Source organism: Helianthus annuus, chromosome 14, assembly GCF_002127325.2.
Source record: "Helianthus annuus cultivar XRQ/B chromosome 14, HanXRQr2.0-SUNRISE, whole genome shotgun sequence".
NCBI lineage: Eukaryota > Viridiplantae > Streptophyta > Magnoliopsida > Asterales > Asteraceae > Helianthus > Helianthus annuus.
Genome location: NC_035446.2, coordinates 164031095 through 164049631, shown reverse-complemented (window position 1 = coordinate 164049631; position 18537 = coordinate 164031095). Strand labels below are relative to the sequence as shown.

The 18537-nt window shown below is 39.1% G+C and overlaps 1 long non-coding RNA gene across 1 annotated transcript; it reads right to left on the bottom strand.

Moving 5' to 3' along the window:
* Nucleotides 1-545: 545 nt before the first annotated feature.
* On the bottom strand, nt 546-1872 carry LOC110904754. The gene is made up of 2 exons (XR_002572759.2): nt 1669-1872; nt 546-1075 (listed from the first exon to the last, which is right to left on the bottom strand). It is a non-coding gene; the product is annotated as an uncharacterized LOC110904754 (long non-coding RNA).
* Between the last annotated feature and the right edge of the window lie 16665 nt (nt 1873-18537).

The window sequence follows — 18537 nt, the reverse complement described above, 5'->3', positions numbered from 1 at the left end:
CGCATGTAGCTGAGTGGCATGTAGTTCAGTTGGTATCGATTGGTTTACTCAGTGGCGGACCTAGTCCGTTAATTTAGAGGTATTCTAAAAAAAAAAATTTACCGAGCAATCAAAAAGAAATTTATTTTGGGGCTTGGGCCATGTTTATCAATTGGGCGTCTTTCATTTATATTATACTTAATTTGTGCTTAATTATTATACAATGGTGTAGTGAAAATTTGGAATTTTAATAAATTAAAGTATCCTATTTTTTAGGGGTATCCCAGTATTTGTTCAAGGGTGTCTTTTATATAAAACTGAAAAAAAATTACATTACGAGAACGGGGTTAAGCCGTAGTCCGTGATACCCGTCATTATATTATAAGTCCGCCACTGGGTTTACTAAGTTATTGGTGTAGTATCAGCACTTAGGTGTTGTTTGTTTTCAGAGTAAAATGTCTGCAGTCTGCAGATCACATCTTTAGTAGAAGATGTGGATCACACCTCTGCGGTCTACAAAAAGAAGACTATTTGTTTTTTAACTTCTGCAAACTGCTGAAATAAACTAAAATAAAAATAAACTGATTTATTAAACTTAAAAGAGTTTTTCAACATACAAATTTAAATAATAGTTATAGAATGCTAAAATAATATTCATAAAACACAATTAACATTTTTTTAAATCATTTATTGGACTTTGCATTAACTGCCCAGCAATCTCATCTCATAACTGAGTCATATATTCCCGATCCGATGCAGTACCATGTGCTTCAACCTCGTCTTCATCATCGTTAACGTGCACTTGCCTATTATGTAACGACACATTGGGTTGATCGTAGTTTGTAAACAACTCATCGCTCAAACCCTCTTTCCTTATAAAATTATGTAGCGCGAAACATGCAATGGAAAATGATGTCATCCTCTTTAATATAGGGAATCTTGCTTTCAAGCAGTGGCGGATCCAGAAATTTTTTTCACTGGGTTCACTTTTTAGGTGTTTAAGTTTTGGTCAACTCAAATGTTCGAATTTTCGGGTCGGATCGGGCATTATCACTAAAGTCAATATTTTTTCATATCCCACCATTTATCTCCGTCTCTAAAAACACATGAAGCATAAAAAGATGAATAAATAAGCACTATTTGATGTCGGTTCCACCACAAAAGCATCTAACTGAACAACCGGTTCAACTACCAATGCTCTAACCGAACCATTTCTATTGATTATTAGCAAAGAGATTCTCTTAATTGTTTCTGTTCGACTAAGCTTAATTAAATTAATAATTACCATCTAATTGCTATGTTCAACAATATAGACCTGAAATTGGATTAAACATTCTTGAATTTAAATTCAGAGTTCAAAAATAAACAGTTCAAATATGAAATATGAAACATTAAAAGGACACCTTGCGGATGATACACAGATATGCTTTATACATGTATGATTGAAGCAAAATGGTGTAAATTTCAGACGTTTTTTTTCACAGATTCAAAACAAAAAATTGAAAAGGGTTTATTGCAAATTTGTAAACTTTTTTTCAAATCACAACACAAATACCCCCTTCAAAAAAGACTTAGCAACAGGGGCACACAGATATGTTCATATAAATGTACCAAAATCATTTGGATTTCTTTTATGCGAAAGATTAACAGAAATGTCAAAATGAAGAAGGGTTCATCATAAAGATTTACCTTTTTTCTCCAAAATTTACAAGAAATACACCTAGAAAATCCAGAAAAGATTTGACAGAATGAACAATGGTGGAGGTGGTCGGAAGGTGGAGGCGGAGGACGGTCGGTGTCGGCGGAGGTGGAGGCGCCGTTGCTGATACTCTGATGTTGCTGAAGGTGGAGGCCAGTTACTTTGTTCTCTGAAGTTTTTATGTTAGGGGTTTGTGTTGTTGTAACCCTAAATGGGTTTTAAATTAAAGAAAAAAAATAAAAAGAAAAAAAACGGAACAAAAAATTTGACTAATTGTGCCTTATACAAGATTCGAACCCGAGTGTTTGAAGAAGAATAACGCACACTGAACCAGTAGAGAACCAAGGCTTTTTGTTTATGGGTTCCTTTTATATTTTACTTATGGGTTCCTTTTCAGTTTGTTATATATATTTTCACTAAAAAGTAAAAACCGAATGGGTTCCTGGGAACCCGTTCTTTGTTAATAGGTCCGCCCCTGCTTTCAAGGCACCAGAAGCACACTCAATGTTCGCATGTGCATGGTTAAATTTCTCTTTATTAGTTAATGCATGTCTTCGACGAAAATCTCCAAGCCGATACCTCATATTACGATATGGAGCCACAAATCCTCTTATGTGAGCATACTCGGCATCACAAAGATAATATTAGTCTATAAAGATATACAATTAATTAGAATATTAAACCAAGTTAGGAATATTTAACAAACAATAAACATACCTGGTGGTGGAAATGGGAATGGTGCATGTGGATTTGACAATGCCTCTCATAATATTCTAGCATCATGTGCTACCCCTTCCCAGCCGACCACAACGAACGTAAAAATCATGTTGAAGTCAAAATTGCTAATATGTTTTTATAACAATCTCGTTTTCCCCTTCCTCTATTTAAATCTTGTTTACTAGTAGGGATGGCAGCATGTATCAAAGTTCCATCTAGTGCACCAACCGTTCCTTTAAAAATCTATCGTAGCCTCTTATTCATGTTTGGATTTGGATTGAAAGAAGTTGGTACTATCATATCTTTGGCGAAAAGCATCATTTTATCCAAGACTTCATAAAAAAAAATTATGAATTGTTTGCTTGAGTGTCGAAATCTACGCTAGATAACCAAATAACGTTGATTATGACCGATTATCATCAAAATACAGCACAGTAACACCAAAATTCAGCAAAGTAACAACAAAATTCAACAAACTAACACCAAAATTCAGCAAACTAGCACCAAATTTCTGAAAATTAACATAAAACATACCTGATTGTTGAAGATGGCGGATGTCGACGATGATGGCGTCTGGTGGGAGGGTGTGCGACGTTGGAGGGTGGCGGACGATGGGAGGGTAGCGGCTGATGGGAGGGTGGCGGTTGGTGAGGAAAAGGTGATAGGGTTTGGGGTTGAAGAGAAAGAAGCGTGTTTTTGTTGGTGCACTACATTTGTCGACTTCGTCTTGGATCGAGTCTTAGTCTTAGAGTGTTAGATCAGGGCACGTAATACGAGAAAACAAGAGATTGTATGTGTGTTCGTAATAGGTTTCGCTCATAGGGACACATAGGAGGTTTCGCTTTTATGTCATTGTAGTTCCGCTTTTGTGTCAGCTGAAGGTTTCGCTCATGTGTACATGACCTTTGGAGCGAAACCTCAATGACTATATATAGGTGTCATTTGAGCGGAACATGTAATTAGTCTCTTGTAACTCATACCGAAGTGCTGTCGGTTTGAGATTTGGATGTAAACTGTCATAAATCAATGCAAAGAGGTGGTTAAAGTGATTTGTTAGCTGTTTCTAAGTCAGATACTTGTTTTCCGCACCTGTATCTGATCAAAACTCCTCTGAACGACTCGTTCGGGTCGAAACACGATCCTACAAGTGGTATCAGAGCTTCAGGAGGAGGAGTTCTGCAGAGAATAGCTGGAATTCATCGAAATTTCTTACTTCTACACCTTCTTTCTTCAGTTCAGAAAGTTTCACTGGTCAAAATCAGCTCAAAATTTCACAGATTGTGTGTAATTGGACATAGACAAATCCCTGAGAGTTTGGCATTGAAATTCGAATTAAAAATGGACTAAACTTGATTCCGAATAGGTTTCGCTTTTTCGGATAAAGAGGTTTCGCTCATGTGAACGTGGTAGTTTCGCTCATTGTTACACCATATCAGAGGTTCCGCTCCAAAGTTCAAGAGGTTCCGCTCTTGTGAACACTTAGCAGTTTCGCTCTTGTGAACACTTAGCAGTTCCGCTCTTGTGATCACCTTGTAGTTTCGCTCTTTTGTCCAAGTAGTTCCGCTCATTTAAACAACTCTGTAGTTCCGCTTATTTGACAATAGGGTTCCGATTGTTTGAACATCAAATAAGTTTCGCTTTTGAGAACACAAAGTTTCGCTTTTAAGGACTGTTGTAAAAAAAATTGTTAAAATCTGAAAATGGACGAGGAATTTTACACGTATTCGCTACTCCAGTTACCCCGATCACTATTGCTCAAACCACAATGCTCGAAAACGAAACGGGAACAATGCAAAAACCGCCCAGACTATTGAATATTGAAGAATATAAAGGATGGAAAGGTCGTTTTGAGAACTGGGTACAAGCGAATTACCTAGATGCATGGGAGTGTGTGGAAACAACGTATGTTAGACCGTTAAATGATGATGAAGAGGAAGTTGCGATAAAAGACATGAGTGCCGATGACAAGAAGAAATATAAAAATGAGAAAATGATATTAAGTCTGCTACAACAAGCTGTGAAGGAAGATATTATGGTCTTGTTACAACACAACGGGAGTTCATATTCTATCTGGAAAGCATTAAGTTCAAAGTTTGTTGGTAGTCAGGAGATGGTGAAGAACAAAAAATCGCTTTTGAAAAAGGAGTTTGATTTGTTTAGAGGATTGAAGAATGAGAGTACAAAACAGATCATTGAGAGATATTGCAACTTGTTAGTGAACATGAAGAGGTTAAGCATCAACAAAGACAATGAAGAGTTAATTGAAAAGCTTGCAGATGCTTTACCACATGAAACTTGGGGAACATATCTGATGATGCTCAGGAACTAAAAGGGTTTTAGCACGTTAACCTTGAGCAAATTTATTGAGAAGTTAGAAGCTCAGGAAATGGAACAAAGAAAGATTGTTCGTATGAAAGATTTTGATGGTGAACAGGATATCGGGTTGTATTACAAAGCAGGGGTGAATGAGAAGTCTACAAATCTATCTCCAAAAATAGAAACTGCTTACAACGTGATGTGTGTAAAATGCAACATATAAATCACATCAATTAAGGCATAAAACTAACCCTTTTTAAGTACTAATGTTGGAAAAAGAGTGTTTTTGTCTTTCTTTTGTATTTTCAGGATGAAATGAGCTCAAAATCACAAAAGAAGCAAAAAGACAACTAATTCTAGCATAAATACAAGAAAAGGAATAAAAGTAGACTGCCCGGACCCTCAACGGCACCTCCAAGGCAAAGAAGAGAAAACAGAAGACTGAACACGCCCCGTGTCCAGCGAACACGGGGTCGTGCCCAAGAAGCAGCAGAAAAGACAAACCAGTAGAAGTTTCCATTGCCCACCACGGGGCCGTGTCCAGCGGGCACGGGGGCGTGGTGAAAGTACAGCAGGCGCATTAATTGTAATTGCGAATTACAATTAATGAAGAGAGAGAATGTCAGACGGGCACGGGGCCGTGTCCAGCGGATACGGGGCCGTGCCCAGCCTTCTGTTCAGCCTATAAATAGGGGTGCTTGGTTTCATTCCATCTCATCCCTTGGCACACCACCTCTCTCACACTCCATCCACCACCCACCACCACCATAACACCATCATCCACCACCATCATCCATTGTCCATCGTAGAGTGTGTGAGTCGTCTCGGGATCCAAGATTGATCGTAAGAGTTCTTGACAATCAAGGCCATGTTTTCCTAAGTCTCTTACATCACTTGGTGAAGACAAGTGTTTAGTATAATACTTTTTATTTTTAATCTTTTGCACTTTTTATTTGGTTTTGTATTAATGACTTTAATAACTAGTTACTTATGTTGAAGGTGATCTTTCCTTATCGTTTGTCCGTGGTGTCTTGGCATTATTTTACTGTCTATATAAAATAAAAGATTTTCACCATTCATATCTCCACGGTCTATATGGAGGTATGTTGGCTACCTGGTCGGGGGTTAAGGGAACGGTTTGGTAAGGGTCTTGCCCTTGTTCAGCGTTTAGAGGTCCTGCTTGGGACCTGGGTCAAATTTAGTAGGATCTCCTTCAATGCCCATAGGTATTGGATGGCGGGGATCCAAACTCTTTGACCCCCTCATAAGTTAACTACTATTAATACTATAACCCGGCTATTTAGGACTGTATCCTTGCTGACTCAGACTACTTAGCCGAGGGTAACGTCACCGCCGAAAGCGGGGCCTACCACAATTGCATTAATAACTTAATTCATTATCTTTCAATAATCCGACCCTTTAGGATTGTATCCTTGCTGACTCAAACTACTGGGTTGAGGGTAACGTCGCCTTCAAAAGAGGGGCCTACTACAATAACTAAGATAATCTCTTAAACAAGTGCAAAAGTGCGAAAATAATCAAAGGTTATACTAACACACGTGTCGGATCCAAGTGATTCATCTTGTCTATCTGTTTTTATTTTATTTTATTTTATTTTTCAGCATTTAGTTAGTTTTTATTTTTCTTAGTGTAAAACATTTTTCTCACTTTTTGATTTGATTAGACGTTGAGGATAAACCGGTATTAAAAGCTCTTGTGTCCTTGGACGACCTCGGTATCTTACCAACACTATACTACGTCCACGATGGGTGCACTTGCCCATATGTGTGTTTAGTGTTAGTAAATATCGTGTTTTATAAATTTAAAACTTGGCTAAAAGTGTAAAAAGGGGCTTAAATATACATCTAAAATATATTACACTACACACGCATCAAGTTTTTGGCGCCGTTGCCGGGGACACAAGGATTTTAAGAAAGCTTAAAATCGACGGCCTAATCAGTTTTACAAAACCTTTTCAAAACGCGCGCACATTTTTCTGCATTTTAGTTTAGTTTGCATTTACAGTAGCCTGAACACGGGGCCGTGCTCGCTGAACACGCCCCCGTGCTGCATATTTTTAGTTAGATACCCAGATACAGAGTCTGAACATGGGGCCGTGCTCACTGAACACGCCCCCGTGCTCAACGTGACCAGTAACTTTAATTAAAACGCCCAGATACAGTCCCTGAACACGGGGCCGTGTCCACTGAACACGGGGCCGTGTCCAGCTTCTGTTTCCGTCTTATTTTTGTTTTCTGGTCCCGAGACTCAGTTGTGGTCTGTTGAGTGATTCTTATGGATCAATACTCAAGAGGTTACAACTACACCTATGATGAGGATGATTATAGGGGTAATTATTGCACTAATTGTCGTAACGCACGCTCGGTTCAATATAATAACTCATATCAACCATCCAATTCATATGACTACTATGAGGAGCCCAGGTACGAGCCACCAACTTCATACACATCCTATGAAGACCAAAGGTATGAACCTTCTCCCTCATACTCATATTTTGAGGAACCAAGGTATGAGCCTTCATACTCATACTTTGAAGACTCAAGATATGAGCCACCACCTTCATACTCTTATTATGAGGAACCATGGCATGAACAACCCACCTCATATGAGTACTATGAAGAACAAAGTTTCGACCCTTATCCATCATATACTTACAATGAAGAACAATGGTGTGAACCATCTACTTCATATGAGTATTATGAGGAGCCAAGGATCGAACAACCGGATTCAAGCTTTGAGGATCCAAATTCTTTTTCTCTCACCGAAGTGACCAATAGGATATTAGAACACATTAAAACTATCGAACGTTACATGAAAGAATCTCGCGCAAGGGAAGAGGAATCCCGCGCAAAAGAAGAATTAAATTGTAATAATAACGTAGCGGTAGTTGAAAATGTAAAAATGGAAGAACAAGAAAGTGAAAAACCGACACATGAGTTAAACAATGAAAAAGGTGAATCCGATAATGTTAGAATTCATGAAGAGTCTAATTTTGAAGAAATTATTCTCTTGTCACCTACTTTCGAAAATCATTGTTTAGTAACCCCTCATGCCAAGTTTTTAAAAGAGTTAAACACTAGTGCTAAAATCAAAGAATTAGTAAGTGTTAAGTTAACTAATGATCAAACCTCTCTAATAAAAGAAGACCCTTTTGAAATTAACATTACACCGGTTCCATGTTTTTTTCAAAATTCATTTATTAGCAATATCACCATTGATAAAGATCTTTGTGTTAACATGATGCCTAACTACATTTTTGAAAAATTAAGTATTAGTGATTTTACTCCACTTCAAATTCCCATTTTTCTATCCGATCGAAAAGTGATAAAATCAATCGGTGTAGTTGAAGATGTTTTGGTTCAAACAAATCAATTGATAATCCCAACCGACTTTGTCATCCTCGATGACGCCCCACTAGTCTTGGGAAAACCTTTTGTACAAACTCATAAAGCTTTGAAAAACCGGAAATTCAACAATCTACCTCTTCAGTTAGGGGCATTCAAAAGGAGCATAGACCTTGAGCGTTCAATGAAATATCCTTTTGGCAATAATGACCCCCTAATTGAAGATGAAGCTGAACCACCCGATACGACTAACGAAGAAGACCACTTTGTCGAAGAAGAGATAGCCATAGAACAAACCTTTAAGGTTCTTAATCTAGATGAGCCACAAAATAAGGTGTCTTCTAAAGACCCACCCATTGAGCTCAAAGAACTTCCTAAAGGTTTGGAATATGCTTTTCTAGGCAAAGATGGTAGTTTACCTGTAATCATTTCATCTAAATTAAGTAACATAGAAAAAGAGAAATTAATTAGCCTACTTAAAAAACACAAAACGCGATCGCTTGGAAACTTGTAGATATTAAAGGAATAAGCCCTTCCATGTGCACGCACAAAATTTTAATGAATGATGACTACAAAACGGTAATTCAACCACAACGAAGAGTGAACCCCAATGTTCAAGAAGTGGTTAAGAATGAAGTCATCAAACTACTTGACGCCGGACTAATCTACCCTATCTCCGATAGCCCGTGGGTAAGTCCCGTTCAAGTAGTCCCAAAGAAAGGAGGTATGACGGTAATAACTAATGAGAAAAATGAATTAATACCAACAAGAACCGTCACAGGATAGAGAGTTTGTATAGATTATAGGCGATTAAATGAGGCAACAAGGAAAGACCACTTTCCTTTACCCTTCATTGATCAAATGTTAGAAAGATTGTCCGGTCATAAATTTTATTGTTTCTTAGATGGTTTTTCAGGTTACTTTCAAATACCGATAGCACCAGAAGACCAAGAGAAAACAACTTTCACATGTCCCTACGGAACCTTCGCATATCGACGCATGCCATTCGGTCTATGTAATGCGCCTGCAACATTCCAACGTTGTATGGTGGCCATTTTCCATGATATGATAGAAAAGACAATGGAAGTCTTCATGGACGACTTTTCCATCTTTGGAGACTCATATGACCAATGCCTCGATAATCTTGAACGAATGCTATCCCGATGTGAGGAAACTAACCTCGCCCTTAACTGGGAAAAATGTCATTTCATGGTAACAGAGGGAATAGTACTCGGTCACAAAATCTCAAGCGAAGGAATGGAAGTTGATCGAGCAAAAATAGAAACTATTTCTCGATTACCTCTTCCATCCTCCGTAAGAGCGATCAGAAGTTTCCTAGGACATGCCGGATTTTATAGAAGGTTTATCAAGGACTTTTCAAAAATTTCAAGGCCTCTAACAAAATTACTTGAAAAAGATGCACCCTTCATCTTTGACAAGGAATGCAATCAAGCATTTCTAACCCTTAAGGAAATGCTAGTCAATGCACCTATCATGATAGCGCCAGATTGGAAATTTCCTTTCGAAATCATGTGTGATGCAAGTGACTTTGCTGTTGGAGCAGTCTTGGGACAAAGAAAAGAAAAGCATTTCCACCCAATTTATTATGCTAGTAAAACTCTTAATGATGCACAAGAAAATTATACGACTACAGAAAAAGAATTACTAGCAGTGGTATTTGCTTTTGATAAATTTCGTTCTTATCTTGTTCTTTCTAAAACAGTAGTCTATACAGACCATGCAGCCATCGGGTACCTCTTCAAGAAACAAGACGCAAAACCCCGTTTGATCAGATGGATTCTACTCCTCCAAGAATTCGACATCGAAATCAAGGACAAAAGAGGAGCAGAAAACACTGCTGCAGATCATCTCTCACGCTTAGAAGACTCAGCTTTGGAGACAACCAGAGACGAGCAAATCAACGAGAAATTTCCCACGGAATCCTTGGAAATGATGGAAAGTAGACAAGAGCCATGGTATGCCGACTACGCTAATTTCCTAGCTAGCGGTATAGTCACCAAAGGATGGCTACATCATCAAAGAAAGAAATTCTTTGCTGATGTAAAGCATTACTTTTGGGAAGACCCCTATCTTTTCAAAATGTGTGCCGACCAGCTCATCCGAAGGTGTGTCCATGGTAATGAAGCACGAAGAATTTTCCGTCATTGTCATGAAGGTCCATACGGAGGACATCATGGTGCCGCAAGTACCGCACGAAAGGTATTTGATTCAGGATTTTACTGGCCAACCATTTACAAGGATGCACAAAACCTTGTAAAGACATGTGATGCCTGCCAGAGATCAGGTAATATTTCTTCCAAAAACGAAATGCCTCAAAATGGCATTCTCGTCTGTGAAATCTTTGACGTGTGGGGACTCGATTTTATGGGACCTTTCCCACCTTCAAAGGGAAACAAATATATACTTGTGGCAGTCGATTACTTGTCTAAATGGGCGGAGGCCGAGGCTCTTCCAACAAATGATGGAAGGGTAGTGGTAAAATTTTTGAAAAAACTGTTTTCTCGTTTCGGGACACCAAAGGCTTTAATAAGTGATAGAGATACCCATTTTTGCAATCATCAACTCGAAAAAATATTAACAAGGTATGGGGTCTATCACCGGGTCTCAACAGCATATCACCCTCAAACAAATGGGCAAGCCGAAGTGACTAATCGAGGTTTAAAACGAATACTTGAAAAAACCGTAGGAATAAATAAAAAAGAATGGGCCGACAAATTAGACGACGCTTTATGGGCTTTTCGAACTGCTTATAAAACAACTATAGGCACAACCCCATATAAACTTGTCTATGGAAAAAGTTGTCACTTGCCAGTAGAAATAGCTCACAAAGCCTACTGGGCAATAAAAACGTGAACTTAGATTTAGAAAATGCCGGTAAAAATCGATTTTGTCAAATAAATGAATTAGACGAACTAAGGAATTATGCATATTCTAACTCCGAAATTTATAAAGAAAGAATGAAAAATTTACACGATAAATATATTAGATCTAATGAATTTCGGGTAGGAGATCAAGTTCTATTGTTTAATTCACGACTTCGATTATTTCCTGGTAAGCTAAAATCTAGGTGGTCAGGACCTTTTTCCGTCACCCATGTTTTTCCACACGGTGCAGTAGAAATTAAAACTCGAAATGGGATACCATTTAAAGTCAATGGCCAACGGCTAAAACTCTACCGAGGATCCATTGAGGATGAGGAAGAGGAGATCTCACTTCAAACAATTAACGAATAAACTCATACCCGACATGTTACAGGTAAGTGTACGTTTCAAAACCGGTAAGTCTTCTAGCCATTTTTGGAAATAAGGGGCATACACACGAGCACATCAAAAAAAAAAACAAAAAAAACAAAAAAAAAATTTCAAAAACTTTGCTCGGCACGGGGCCGTGTCCGCTGGACACGGGGCCGTGTCGAGGCAACTGTCGGGATAAAACCCTCTTTTCCTATCAGTTACACCATTCCACACGCCCCGTATAGCCGAAAACGCTCTGGTTCCAGGCGATTTTCTGCAGTTTTCCGACGTCACTACCGAGTTTAACAACGTCAAGGTATGATTCTATCATCTCTAGTAGTTAGATTAGTTACTTGCATGTAGTTAAAACATCACAAATTGGGGAAAAATCTAGGGTTCTTCATGTTCATCCGGATCGAACTCAAAATTTTTGATGAAATCTGTTAGTAGTTTAGATTAGTATAGTAGGAAGTAAATAAACATGTATTGTTGATAGATTCGTTCGATTTCCAACTAAAACCCCAAACCCTTGTTCTTGAACCGAAAAACACGAAATTGAAAAGGTAAACGGTTTGTTTTGGGAAAAACGACACTTAGGGTTTCATTTTCGGGGGAAACCGCTACTATTGGGCTAAAAATTTTCAGGTTTTCGAAACCGGGACGAAAAATGAAATTTTTGGGCTACAGACGCCTGGACACGGGGTCGTGTCCGCTGAACACGGGGCCGTGTCCAGCCCACTGTTTGCAGTTTCATTACAATTATCCTTGTTTCGTACTAACTTTTGATGTATTCTTTCAGATGTCAAAATTCACGAGGTTCAACGCAAGCGAACTTGACGCTAGGGCACGATACGAGATACTACAAACAAGACCGGAGGAGTACCCTAGGCGGGCATGTACCGACTTGTTAACCATGGTGAATCAACTTGACCGATTCAACAACATCGTGAGAGGTCCACTGGCAGTTGCATTGAACACCCGGCTTAGGTCGGTGCATCAATGCACAATGGAGTTTTACAGTACTTTCATTTTCAACTCAAGGTGTGAACCGTTTGACCATGAGGCGGTCACATTCCGATGTGGAGGGACCACGTTCACAACCTCCATGGCACAGTTTGGATCTATCATAGGGCTATATAGTGAAGAGGAATCGGGGAATGAAGAGAATACTGGGGGATTACGAGACTTGGATACAACTGAACATCAAGCCGCATGGGCTCAGATCGGTGAAGGAATCTACAACCCTAGCAGCACCAAGAGTACCAAACTGAGGGACCCGCTTTACCGCTACATTCACAGGCTCCTCACCTACTCGCTAAACCAACGTCACGACAGTAGTGGCGTTGTAGGGTTGAAAGATTTGGTTGTCCTTCACTGCATCCACAACCAGAAGCCTCTCGATGTTCCTTATCTCTTGTTACGAAACATGCACCTAAATCGCCTTGCTCACGCTCCTACACCTATCTTCTTCGGGGGATGGGTGTACCGTCTTTTCAAGCATTTCACGAATATCCCAAGGTCCTTTGAAAGGAGTCCATGGTCGGGACGAGTTGACTACCACATTTGCCGAGCCATGAACTTACTTTATGAGGCGGAAGACGGGACAGTGAGCTTTCAAAGGACACAAGGCTATGCATGGAACCCGCAGGAGGCTCTAGTTCTTCATGCACCACCTTCCCATTATCAGTACCAACCCCAGGGCGATCCGGGTCAATCCTCCTCTCAAGGAGGCGGTTTTCCTAACTTTCAAAGTTTACATGATCTTTTGCAGGAAAACCTCATGTGCACCAGGAACACCTACAATCTCGCCAACAACACATACCACCGGGTTGGAGCTATCGAGCGCAACATTAACGATATACAAGATGATATCGGTAGCATCCGGGAGTACATGGCGAGGCATGGGGGTGGAGGTGATGGCAGCGATGAAGACATGGAGTAGGAGGCTTGAAGGAATAAGGGGCAGGTTGGTGATAAGCCCACAGGTTTAAGTACCCTTCTCTATCGAACAATTTACGGCCTGCGTGCCGCTTGTTGAACAATTTACTTTCTTTAACTATTTCTTTTATCTTTGTTTTATTTTTACTTTATGCGTGGAGACAATTAACGTTGGTAATTTAGGATAGTTTATGTTTGTTTGGTTTGGTATTGAGTGATTAAAACAGGTGCAATATAAGGGTTAGAGTGCTAAACATTAGCACTTGCAGCCCCAAAATGGAGAAACCGGGAGACAAAACTTGTTTTTCAGGCTCACAGACTGTCCACACGGGGACGTGTCCAGCCGACACGCCCCCGTGTTCATCTCCCAAACCTGCTGTTTGGTTACTGACCTGCAATTATTTGCCAGACACGAGGTCGTGTCCACCCAACACGCCCCCGTGTTCATCTTCTGTAAGTTTTCATTACTGGCAGTTCGCCACGGGGCCGTGTCCAATGGACACGGGGCCGTGTCCAGGATGCCAGTAACATAAATCTTTGCTTTTTAACCTACTTTTACACATTCTAATCAACCAAAAACCCTATTTTTGGACACATTGAGGACAATGTGTAATTTAAGTGTGGGGGGGATGCTAAAACCTTGAATTTTGCAAATCCTAAATTCAAGCCTTACACAAAACTCTATTGGAACCGCTAAACACCCCAAATTTTTTCAAAAACTTTTTCATTTTTTTTATCATTTACTTGTCTTAGTTTAAGTTGGGAATAACAAGTTCTAAAAAGGTTATATTTTTACAAATTTACAACTGATAGCGTCGTGATAACAAAGAACCAACATAAGAAAATTACGAAACGGCATAACAAGTCTAGTTAAAAATTCGATTATATATACTTGATCACATTAAAAACCCATTCCCACAAAAGTGAGTTTTGAGCCTTTATTGAGCATAAAGATATACATATTTAGACTAAATGCTCATTTTTCGTTTCTTGTGTGAATAGCCGCTTGGTTCTTACAACTCTAGAACTTGCCACGACAATACATTCCCGGTCCTTACCAACTTAAACCCAAGTAAGTAAGTGATGGAGGCATTAGGACTAACCATATTTTTCTTTCTAAACCATTATTTTTCATTTTTTTTACCACCTACCCAAAATCCCCCTAGATAGCCCCTTTGAGCCTAAATCTTTCATTTCATTACCCCAAAACCCTTTTTACCCACCAAAAAACCCTTTTTATTTTTCACCCTTTATTTTAGTAACAAGCTCGGTTTTTCGTAAACTCGCCTTTTTATGTGATGAAAAAAAAAACAATGATGAAGTCAAAAACAAACAAAAGCTATATAAAAGCTTGTTTGTAGAAATACTTCAAAATAAAAAGTCACTAAAAACAAGGTATGTCACGAAAACCGACGCTTTTTACGATTTTCGCCCTTTTTTCTAACTAACCCAAACCACCCACCTTTAACCCAAGCCTAACCCTTCACCCAAAAAGTCCTCTTGATATTTACAAAGGTAAAAAGTTAAAAAGGAGGAGAATTGATTGCTTGGCAAGCCTATGGAAGGCGTAAGCTCCATGCCGCTCTCGAGTGATTCACTAAAAATTACACCTTCGGCCGAGTGTTGAGTGATCTCCTGTGAGGTATGTGAACTTGTATATAAATGGAATTTTAATAAGGCATGCTATGCCCGAATAAGTAATTTATCTTATGAAACATTCAAAATAAATCATAACGAATAGGATTGTAAATAAATAAAAATAAAACTTACAAAGACCTTGGATTCCCGACACTCTAGGACAAGCTAAAAACTTTCACTTCTACCTATTCCATTTGGGAGTGTAAGCAACATTTAAAGAGTTTTGCTTGAGGACAAGCAAAAGTTCAAGTATGGGGGTATTTGATGTGTGTAAAATGCAACATATAAATCACATCAATTAAGGCATAAAACTAACCCTTTTTAAGTACTAATGTTGGAAAAAGAGTGTTTTTGTCTTTCTTTTGTATTTTCAGGATGAAATGAGCTCAAAATCACAAAAGAAGCAAAAAAGACAACTAATTCTAGCATAAATACAAGAAAAGGAATAAAAGTAGACTGCCCGGACCCTCAACGGCACCTCCCAAGGCAAAGAAGAGAAAACAGAAGACTGAACACGCCCCGTGTCCAGCGAACACGGGGCCGTGCCCAAGAAGCAGCAGAAAAGACAAACCAGTAGAAGCTTCCATTGCCCACCACGGGGCCGTGTCCAGCGGGCACGGGGGCGTGGTGAAAGTACAGCAGGCGCATTAATTGTAATTGCGAATTACAATTAATGAAGAGAGAGAATGTCAGACGGGCACGGGGCCGTGTCCAGCGGACACAGGGCCGTGCCCAGCCTTCTGTTCAGCCTATAAATAGGGGTGTTTGGTTTCATTCCATCTCATCCCTTGGCACACCACCTCTCTCACACTCCATCCACCACCCACCACCACCATAACACCATCATCCACCACCATCATCCATTGTCCATCGTAGAGTGTGTGAGTCGTCTCGGGATCCAAGATTGATCGTAAGAGTTCTTGACAATCAAGGCCATGTTTGCCTAAGTCTCTTACATCACTTGGTGAAGACAAGTGTTTAGTATAATACTTTTTATTTTTAATCTTTTGCACTTTTTATTTGGTTTTGTATTAATGACTTTAATAACTAGTTACTTATGTTGAAGGTGATCTTTCCTTATCGTTTGTCCGTGGTGTCTTGGCATTATTTTACTGTCTATATAAAATAAAAGATTTTCACCATTCATATCTCCACGGTCTATATGGAGGTATGTTGGCTACCTGGTCGGGGGTTAAGGGAACGGTTTGGTAAGGGTCTTGCCCTTGTTCAACGTTTAGAGGTCCTGCTTGGGACCTGGGTCAAATTTAGTAGGATCTCCTTCAATGCCCATAGGTATTGGATGGCGGGGATCCAAACTCTTTGACCCCCTCATAAGTTAACTACTATTAATACTATAACCCGGCTATTTAGGACTGTATCCTTGCTGACTCAGACTACTTAGCCGAGGGTAACGTCACCGCCGAAAGCGGGGCCTACCACAATTTGCATTAATAACTTAATTCATTATCTTTCAATAATCCGACCCTTTAGGATTGTATCCTTGCTGACTCAAACTACTGGGTTGAGGGTAACGTCGCCTTCAAAAGAGGGGCCTACTACAATAACTAAGATAATCTCTTAAACAAGTGCAAAAGTGCGAAAATAATCAAAGGTTATACTAACACACGTGTCGGATCCAAGTGATTCATCTTGTCTATCTGTTTTTATTTTATTTTATTTTTTAGCATTTAGTTAGTTTTTATTTTTCTTAGTGTAAAACATTTTTCTCACTTTTTGATTTGATTAGACGTTGAGGATAAACCGGTATTAAAAGCTCTTGTGTCCTTGGACGACCTCGGTATCTTACCAACACTATAGTACGTCCACGATGGGTGCACTTGCCCATATGTGTGTTTAGTGTTAGTAAATATCGTGTTTTATAAATTTAAAACTTGGCTAAAAGTGTAAAAAGGGGCTTAAATATACATCTAAAATATATTACACTACACACGCATCACAACGCCAAGAATTCTCCTGGAAGTTCATCATCAGGATCAAACAGCAAAACTAGTTTCACATCATTTCCATCTTTTGATCCAAACATTTCAGCAACTAAAAATGCGAGAAAACTTCAGTGCAATATTGTTCTAAATCTTGAAAATGATCAAGAATATTCTGAAGAAGTTGCTAAAAACCATATGTCTTTATTGGGAATGGTTTTAGAATCTTACAGTTGTTTTGTTGCAGGTCGTATCGGGAATCCAATGCTAACCAAGGAAGATTACGACCAGATAGATGCTGAAGAGATGGAGCTAATGGACATAAAGTGGTGTTTGGCTAGCGTGTTACGGAGAGCTGAGAAATTTAAGCAGATCACAGGGAGATATGATCTTCATGAGGCTAATGTTTCTACTTTAGGTTTTGACAAATCTAAAGTCACTTGTTTTCGTTGCAGGGAGAAAGGACACTTCAAGAGAGAATGCACCAACCGCGAAGCAAGTGGAGCTCAGAATCCTTTCAACAACAATAATGATTACTATCGAAAAGCCATCTACCATCAAGTTGCTCAACAATCATCTCAACAGAATCAACATCAAGCACAAACGGCACATGGAAGACCTATAATTGAAGATTCTGGAAAGAGAGCTTGTGTGGGTAATCAAGATTGTTTGAAGAAAAAGGATGGTAGTGCCTTAGTAATTGATCAAGATGATGAAAAGTTACCCGAGGGATTTAGCTGGGAGAATTTCTCTTGGGATAACTACATTCCGGATCAAGATACAGCTTACACAGCTTTTGTTGCCAGAGTTGAAGATGAAAGTGATGATGATACTGAGTACTATGCTAAACAGATGGCAAAACATTTGAAGATGTTAGAAGAAAGCGACAGTGAAGATGAGAAGGCAAAGAAGAAAAAGAAAAAGGTAAAAACACCGGTTAGCAGCGATGATGAGACAGTACCGGTAGTGAGAAGAAAAGTGAAAGAAACTCCAAAGTTCGAGATTAATGAAGAATCCATTGCAAAGAAGAGTCCAATCACTTGTGAAAATTGTGAAGTTGTAAAGAAACAGAACAGTTCATTGATCCATAACATGAACAGATTGAAAGAATCATATGATGTGTTGAATAGGGCAATGAATATGTACAACGACACTATTGAAGAGCAGGCTACAGCAATGAAAACACTTCAGGGAGCTTTTATGGTCAAGCCAAAAGTTGTAAACAACTATATTGAGAAGTGTGCTGATCTCGAACAGAAACTTGAACTTCAGAGAATTGAAACTGAAAGAGTTAATCGTTTATTGAAAAGTTACTCATGTTCATCTTATGTCATTGACAGGATTTATCCGATGGCTGAAAGTTTGAAGGCATTTGAAGACAATGAAGTAACTGAAGAAAAGAAAGTTTCAGAAGAAAAAATTGAAGAAAATACTTCAATGAAAAAGACCAAAAAGAAGAAAGACACTGAAAAGACACCATCTGGTAAGAAACAAGGTGTCAATTACAACAAGTGTCCACCCCCTCTGGAAAATGGATATTTGGCTAGAAATCTAAATGATGAAAGAGTAAAAAAGGCAACAAACTTACAGTGGGAGTCGGAGTCGTCAGTCAATCTACCAGAAAGTATTGATGTCGTTTATACATCATCTGACACTGATCAACAATCTCAATTGATGAAGATAGTGGTGGA